This window comes from Helicoverpa zea, chromosome 28 (assembly GCF_022581195.2).
Source record: "Helicoverpa zea isolate HzStark_Cry1AcR chromosome 28, ilHelZeax1.1, whole genome shotgun sequence".
Classification (NCBI taxonomy): domain Eukaryota; kingdom Metazoa; phylum Arthropoda; class Insecta; order Lepidoptera; family Noctuidae; genus Helicoverpa; species Helicoverpa zea.
The window spans coordinates 5,284,342-5,292,009 of record NC_061479.1 but is presented as its reverse complement, the minus strand read 5'-3'; the positions used below and the strand labels follow the sequence as shown (position 1 = coordinate 5,292,009).

The following is a 7,668-nucleotide window of genomic DNA, read 5'->3' as shown; positions in this document are numbered from 1 at the left end:
CCCTCGTACCAAGGGAACTACTGGATATAACTTAATGTGTGTCGGTGTAGTTTATAATATTGGTAAGTATGAGCTAGGAAGATATCCTGTAAACATATAATTTATAGTCACCCTACGAATGAACATGACAAGGAAAACAGGATAAATCAAAATACAATAGTTGAGTGTCAATAAATAACTAAATGTTTCACTAATTTTTCCTTATGTTTCGCTTATTTATCACTTTGTACTTTTGATATAATTATCTACTAGCGACACTAGCGTCATACTGCGGTCACTATTCTAAATTCTACGAGAACTATCATCTCCCGAGCCTTTTCCCAACTATGTTGGGGTCGGCTTCCAGTCTAACTGGATGCAGCTGAGTACCAGTGTTTTACAAGGAGCGATTGCCTATCTGATCTCCTCAACTCAGTTACCCGGGTAATACAACTTGGTAAGACTGGCTGTGAGACTTTCTGGCTTCTGACTACCCGTAACGACTGCTAAAGATGTTCAAATGACAACCGGGACGGGACCTAGGTATAGTTAATCGTGCTTGCCATTGTGCCACATTGAGCGACTGCCTATCTGATCTCCTCAACCCAGTTTTCTTTGTTACGGATCATGTCACCCGTTAGTAATAAAGTAGGTATAGATGTTTTATTTCACGAAAACAGGTGAGGTGAGCCGGGGCCGCGGGATTGTTCGCGCGGGTTACCGCCGCTCTGGTACATAAAGGGCTTAAGAAGGAACATGATGGGTTTTAGTCAGTAAGAGTCTGAAACTCCCTCACGCTGCACCCACAGCGGCAGGCGTAATTTGATTTCTCTTAAGAAGCAACTTACCGTTAATGTTTTAATTTAAGAAAGAACGTTAGATATTTGTGTGTGTTAGATACTTTTAGTCTGACAGCCAGTGTTACATATATAGGTGTAGTGGGTTGCCCGGCTTACTGGATTCAGGAGGTTAGGTAGGCAGTCGCTCTATATAAAACTCTGGTGCCTACTTAGCTGCATCCAGTTAGACTGGACGCCGACCTAAACATGGTTGGGAAAAGCTAGTCTTTTCAGATGATGTAGGTCAGTAACATTTTGTAGTCTACTTTTTACCTTATAGTGGAAACTACTTCACTTGGATAAAAAACTACAGACTATAGATTTCCATTAGGTGCATTAAAATAATAGTTCTTTATAAAAATGCCCGCCTACCTATACTAAGTTCTAGTTACTAAGTACTAATTAATATTTATTTAAAATAACAATGCGCGGAAAAATCAATTAAGTTACTATTGTGAATCATAAAAATAATTAAGTCACCTAAACTTATTTTCACTTTCAATTTTTGAAAACAACGCCATCTATTTTCACAAACGCGAACTACATGCAAGCTTTGTGTACCTACTAGCTAAAATTATCCTGGATGACTGATGTTGTTTGCCCGTGAATGATCAAACACTGGAGTGATGGTAGTTTATAATTAGCTAGTTTTAATAACTGAAAAGTTGACATAATGACCTAGTTTTACTATGTTAATTTTTAACTGCTCTATTTTTGAAGAAATATGACTTAAAAATATATTTGAGCTAAGTATAAAGTATGTAGGTAAGTTATAATTTTTTTTTCGATTTACCTATTAACCCTAAAAAGCTGTCGTCGTTAATTTGAATCGCGAATCGAATTTAAACATTCAAAATCGGGATACCGAATTTACTTTTTCGCGTAAACGAAATTCGAATTTCAAAAAAATGCCATCGCTAAACACGCAGATACGATAGTAACATTGAGATAAGAGGGTTGTTCATGTTTCATGTATTCTGTGAATTCATCTATTCGAGCATAGAGATTTGGGCGGCATTGGCGCATGCGTAGAAAACAGTGCCCTGCTTATCCAGTCAGAGACAAAATGGCTACCCGACGGATCGTCTCCAATTGATTTTTTTTCCCCACGAAACTAGTAACCACACACATTTCAACCTATCTGTGTTTAAATACATAATTTTAAAATTAACCGCGTTACCACATACTGAGTTAGTGTAAAAATAAATTTGCCAGTGTAAAGGTTCAGGTTATAAAGTGTGTCGAGTGTTAAATCGTTATTATACGTTAAAATCGAGGGTTTTTCTATCAAATGCATAGACTTAAGTGTTTTATGTCGTCCCATGGTCGTCGCAGTACACGTAAGTAAATTATCCCTCATTAAATTCACCAGTTTAGTTGAGTCCGAGTGACCTAAAATCTTTCTAATGCAGTTAGCAACAGAGGAACGAATGTTAAGGCGTGAACGATGCTCTACTAAGTTAAGAAAAAAAGACGGTTGACTTTGCCGCATTTTCTTTTGATTTTCGAATTGGGTTTTCAAAATTCGAATTCGAGTGTTCCTATTAAAAAAAAAATATGACGTTCCAGTTGACGGTTTTAAAAAATTGCAAGAATGACATAACGTTAATGTGTTATACATAATGTTAGGTTGCCGAAGTGGGTTTCCCCTAAATTTTAGGAATCTTATTCGTGTCTCCTTCTCTCTTCTATTGCTATTACTGTCTGGCTTCGTTCCTGAATGGGCTGTAAGCATGCGCTGTTTGACCCGGCAATATCTGGACTATTTCGCAAGAATTTTTTCAGTAGCTACCTTTCATGGGCGATTTTTTTCGCCAATGTCAAAGTTGACACATATTCAGCTATGTAAATGTGTGAGTGAGTAGAAATTGTACGTAAGGTTAATCTGATTATTGGCCATTGGAACTATGTAATCGTATTAAGTAACACTAGAGATGAACACGAAATATGCTCAATCGATCCTTTTTCGTAGAGGATCATAGTTTGGCGAACGTTGCCTCTTAAGAAAAACTGTTTAATGTAATTATTAAAGCTATTTATTCATTTGGATATTTTTATTTATTTATATGGATAGATATTTAAACATTTACAAAAAAAAATACAATAAAAATGTTAAAAAGACACAGAAAAAAAAATCAAAATTATTTATTAGTTTAAAATTATGAACCATAGATATGATGCATTTCGTCTATTTGAGAGCTAATTACTTGTCCTCAATTACGTCAGTATAGTTAAAAATATCATTTCTATCGTCATCAGAATGCACGCCAGGAATACTTTTTTTCAGCAAATTATCTGCCATTGAGTAACTTTGTTTCGTTCAAATGAACATTCGTCATTTTGAAATCATCGTCATCATCAGGATTTTTATCGTCCCACTGCTGGGCACAGGCCTCCTCTCACACAGAGAAGGAATGAGTGTTAATCATCACCCTTGCTTGCGGATTGGCGATTTCATACTTTAAAGTCCAGGTTTCCACAAGATTTTTTCCTTGACCTTTGCTAAAATATACTTAGAAAGTACATACATATAACTTATAAAAGTTACATTCATACTTGCCTAACCTAGAATAGTCAATTGACACAGTAGGTAATAGACTGGCCTTCCAGGTACTCATAATGCCTTACTGGTTTACGAGTATCACTAGAAACCCTAAGTAACCCTATAATTTAGATCATGTATTATGACCTATAAAACTACTTTGCCGACCCAACTTACACTACTGGCACTTTAAGTCGTCAATAATCTCTGTGTTCCGGATGGCACGTTAAACTGTAGGTCCCGGCTGTCATTTAACATTCTTGGCAGTCGATACGGGTAGTCAGAAGCCAGTAAGTCTGACACCAGTCTAACCAAGTTTTATTGGGTTGACCGGGTAACTGGGTTGAGGAGGCCAGAAAGGCAGTCACTCCTTGTAAAACACTGGTACTCAGCTGCATGCGGTTAGACTGGAAGCCGACCCCAACATAGTTGGGAAAAGGCTCGGGAGATGATGAACTCGCCAAAAATTACTTTGATTCGTGTTTTATTCTCTTGGATATTCTTAGTTTTAAAGCTATTGAATAATGTTTGAAGGCGTTTAGTCTCGCTATTTTGACTTACCTCTCCATTGACGCGAATTGAAGCTGCGATGCTGAGAAATGAAGAAATAAATAAACGAATAGCTGTAGGATTGATTTTACGATATGGTTTCAGTAATGCAATCCTATTTAGATTGTGCTTCAGTATCTTCGCACTGTATTATTTTTCCGCATCAATGGACAGGATCGAAATCCATTTTTTTTTTAGTTCTTAGGATCACGATATAATGCCTCTTAGCTTGACACCAGTCTAACCAAGGGTTATTGGGTTGCCCGGGTAACTGGGTTGAGGGGGCCAGATAGACAGTTGCTCCTTGTAAAGCGCTGGTACTCAGCTACATCCGGTTAGACTGGAAGCCGATCTCAACATAGTTGGGAAAAAAGGCTCGGAGGATGATGATCACGATATAATGCTTTCTTAATATAACAAATGGAGTCTCTTGACGTTTCTTAAGCACCTGTTATAGGTCTACTACCTATGAAATAAAAACCTTTGATTAACTTTGAAAATGCGTACGTACCGCTTGCTTGTCCAGCTTTTACAGCAAAACTACTGAATCGAATTTAAATGAAAATTGTCACACACATATTTGAGACCCTCAGAAGGAACTTAGGTTTCTTCTTAGTGGTAAAAGGCGTTGTGTGGGAGCTGTCATTCTTGTAATTTACATGTGGAAAGCAATAAAAGTATTGAGTATTGAGTATTAATTTTGACGTTGAAACGTGCTAATCTACATAATTAGACTACTTTAATGAACGATATTGACTTTAACGTTCTTATCCTACATTTTTATATTATATGTTTGTTTCGTCATCAGTTTTATTTGTTTTGTTGCTTTTGTGTAAATAAATGGTTTTTCTTTCTTTCTTTTTCTTGTTCGCGTGCGGGAAGTAGTGGGAATAGCTAGTGAAGAATTAAGATTGTAATGTTAATATATGTCACGGTCACAAGGTTTCAATGATGTAATTTGCATGACGTCATGATAGTTAATACTCGAGGAGTGATACCCACACGTACTACATACTAGCTTATTGCTGCGGTTTCACCCACAATCTCTTCATTCCCGATTTACTCTCTCAAGGTTTTTTTTTTGCGGGAGTTATTATCAGTGGGTGCAGGGTGAGAGTGTGTCAGACAAGAGTCAGCCCGAGCAGGCTTTGGTATAGTGGGCCCCACTGCTCTTTCAAGAACTCGAAACATCGTAGGATTTTTTTTTCATGATCAGCACGGTTGCTCTCTTGCGATTTCAGATGTAGAAGTCCAGGTTTCCTTAAGAGGTTTTCGTTATCCTTCACTCAGTCAAGTGGTTTCTGAAATACTCTTAAAAAGTATCATACTTGTCGTAATTATGTCATTGTACATAAAAGGTTCCTGACGGTAGTTGTTTGACCTAGGATCGAACTTCGAGTGTGTGTAATCTAAGAGACACTACACTCAGTTTTTGATTATTTATTATCAAAAACCGAGCTAAACCTTTAATAAAACAGCATACTTCTTAAAACGCCGGCCGGTACCATTGCTCGTAAGATTGGTGAAAAAAAGAAAATGCATGCCATGTTAATAAAAAGCAAAATGCAAAAATCGATCTAAACAAAAAAGTAAGTACCTTACAAACATCTCTTTAGATAAAAGGGAGCATCTTTTTGGCAGTGGTTATGAAAACAATTATACTATTATTGCGCCCCCACCTAACCCCAATCATGCGAGGTCGGGAGTCAGGACTCTACGGATGTGGGTGAAAAAATGTATAAAGGTAGCGTTTGAGGGTTAACCCTTGTTTCTAAGGTTGAGGTTAACGATTTTTTTTTGGATTTGGAATGGATTTTTTGGTAGATTTTTGGTGATTTTGACAATGAGAATATGGAAAAAAATCTTAAAAATTACTTCTTAAGTAGAAATAATACTTAACTTTAGGAATTGAAAACAGAAAATTGTTTTAAAGTACACATCAATTGTTCTTGTTTTGGTATTTCTAGGCCAGAAACGCATTTGCCTATATGTTTATTTTTACTTAGACTTTTAACTGTGTTTATAACAGAGCTGTAATTTTAATTTATGTAAACCAGTCTAAGCTCTAATTTCTCTAGCAAAGAATTGCATGTGTTATAAAAGTGAAATGCACCCCACTTTTATATTGTTATCTTTTTCTTTACACTAACTTAGCTTTTGTAAAATGCATTCACTAGACGCTCGTGGCAAAGTAACGGACCCAGGATGGATGACCATCTTGTCATGACGAGTTCCTCTGTGATTCGGAAGGTACGTTAAATAGTGGTTTCCGGCTGTTATGGCCGTTATTTCTACGTCTTTGGCAGTCGTTACTGGTAGAAGCCAGAAAGTCTCACAACCAGTCTTACCAAGATTATTCTGTAATCTGCGTCAAGATGTATCGCGTAGCCCGTATTTCTGGGTTAAGGCGGTCAGATAGGTTGCTCCATGTAAACCATTTGTAGACTGGAAACAGACCCTAACATTTTTGTCTGGGCAGATGATGGCGCATAGTCTACAACTTTGTAGATTTTAGACGCTTTCACAAAGGAGACTGAAATTTGGTCATTGATAAACCCGTGTATCGAAGAGCATGTAAATGTAAAGGTCGGTCGGTCTCACTCAGGTGGTGTCGGATTGTCGTTCAATCGCGCTATGAGAATGAAGGAGTAGCGAGCGCACCGTGTCTAAGTAAATGTGCGTACACTATAATAATATTATGTCCTGCGCGGTTGGCTGATCTTTACAAATTGCCATTTTTGCAACATTTAAAAACTCAAATTCCTTGAATGCGCTTTTCACAGGAGATTATCTACTTAAACCTACCCCTTCTCTAAAACGAAGGGCTGACAAAATCTTTTGGTAGAAAGACGATTTTTCACCCCTTGTAGTTAAAAGGGGATCTTCCGACCCCCGGGTTTTATAGACTTGAGATCCGTGACTCACCCTTTGCCAAATTGCCACAGATTATTATAGGTACAGTCAACTTCAGGTCAGTGGTAACAGTTTTATAGAAAAATCGTACTTATTACTATTGAGGTAAGGTGCATGATAGTTACCACTGATGTGCGGTCTACCGTGCCTATCTACCACGTTTTTTCGTCATTTTGAAAATTGCCGAATCGGTTTCGTTGTATTGAACTTTTCTATTTAATGTAATTTTTGTATGAATTTAAATCTTATTTTTATTTACTAGCTATTTCCTGCGGTTTCACCCGCGTTTCAGGGGCACTTCTGCCCTTGTCCGGACAAAATATAACAATATTTAGTTCTGCGGTTCTACCCGCGTCCCGAGGAAACTTCTGCCGCGGTACGGGCAAAATATAATATTAGTAACTCGGGGATAGTGCAGTTTTCCAACAGTAGGCTCAGTAGTTTCGGGGCCTTTGGGGTACAAATAATCAGCCAAAAAACCAGTGTGGCACATGGAGCGACTCCTATCTGACCTCATTAACCCAATTAAGGCAAACCAGTACCCCCTAGTAAGACTGGTTGTCCGACTTATTAACACTAAAAAAACACTACCCTTTACGTACTGCTTCTATTATTATTTATGGAAAATAGGTATCTTGCAAAACATTGCATTAAGTACCTAACTAAAAGTGTTATTCATATGAAAAATAGTATACAAGCTGTTGATTTGCATTTGTGCCATAGTTCAGGAGGAGGACATACAATACGTATATAATCGATTGGAATTACAGTAGATGGGAAATAACTAATATGCACTGCTTTTTTTGTCATTGTAATGTCGTGGTATTTCAGAAGTAATCCAATTTT

At 37.4% G+C, this 7,668-nt stretch overlaps 1 protein-coding gene across 1 annotated transcript in view; it reads left to right on the top strand.

Moving 5' to 3' along the window:
• The first annotated feature begins 1,875 nt into the window (after positions 1-1,875).
• LOC124643816 (putative fatty acyl-CoA reductase CG5065) overlaps positions 1,876-7,668 on the top strand; it is an 82,751-nt gene continuing 76,958 nt past the window's right edge. The window contains exon 1 of the mRNA XM_047182917.1: positions 1,876-2,158. The gene's annotated coding sequence lies outside the window, so the exon portion shown is untranslated. The remainder of the gene's footprint in view (positions 2,159-7,668) is intronic.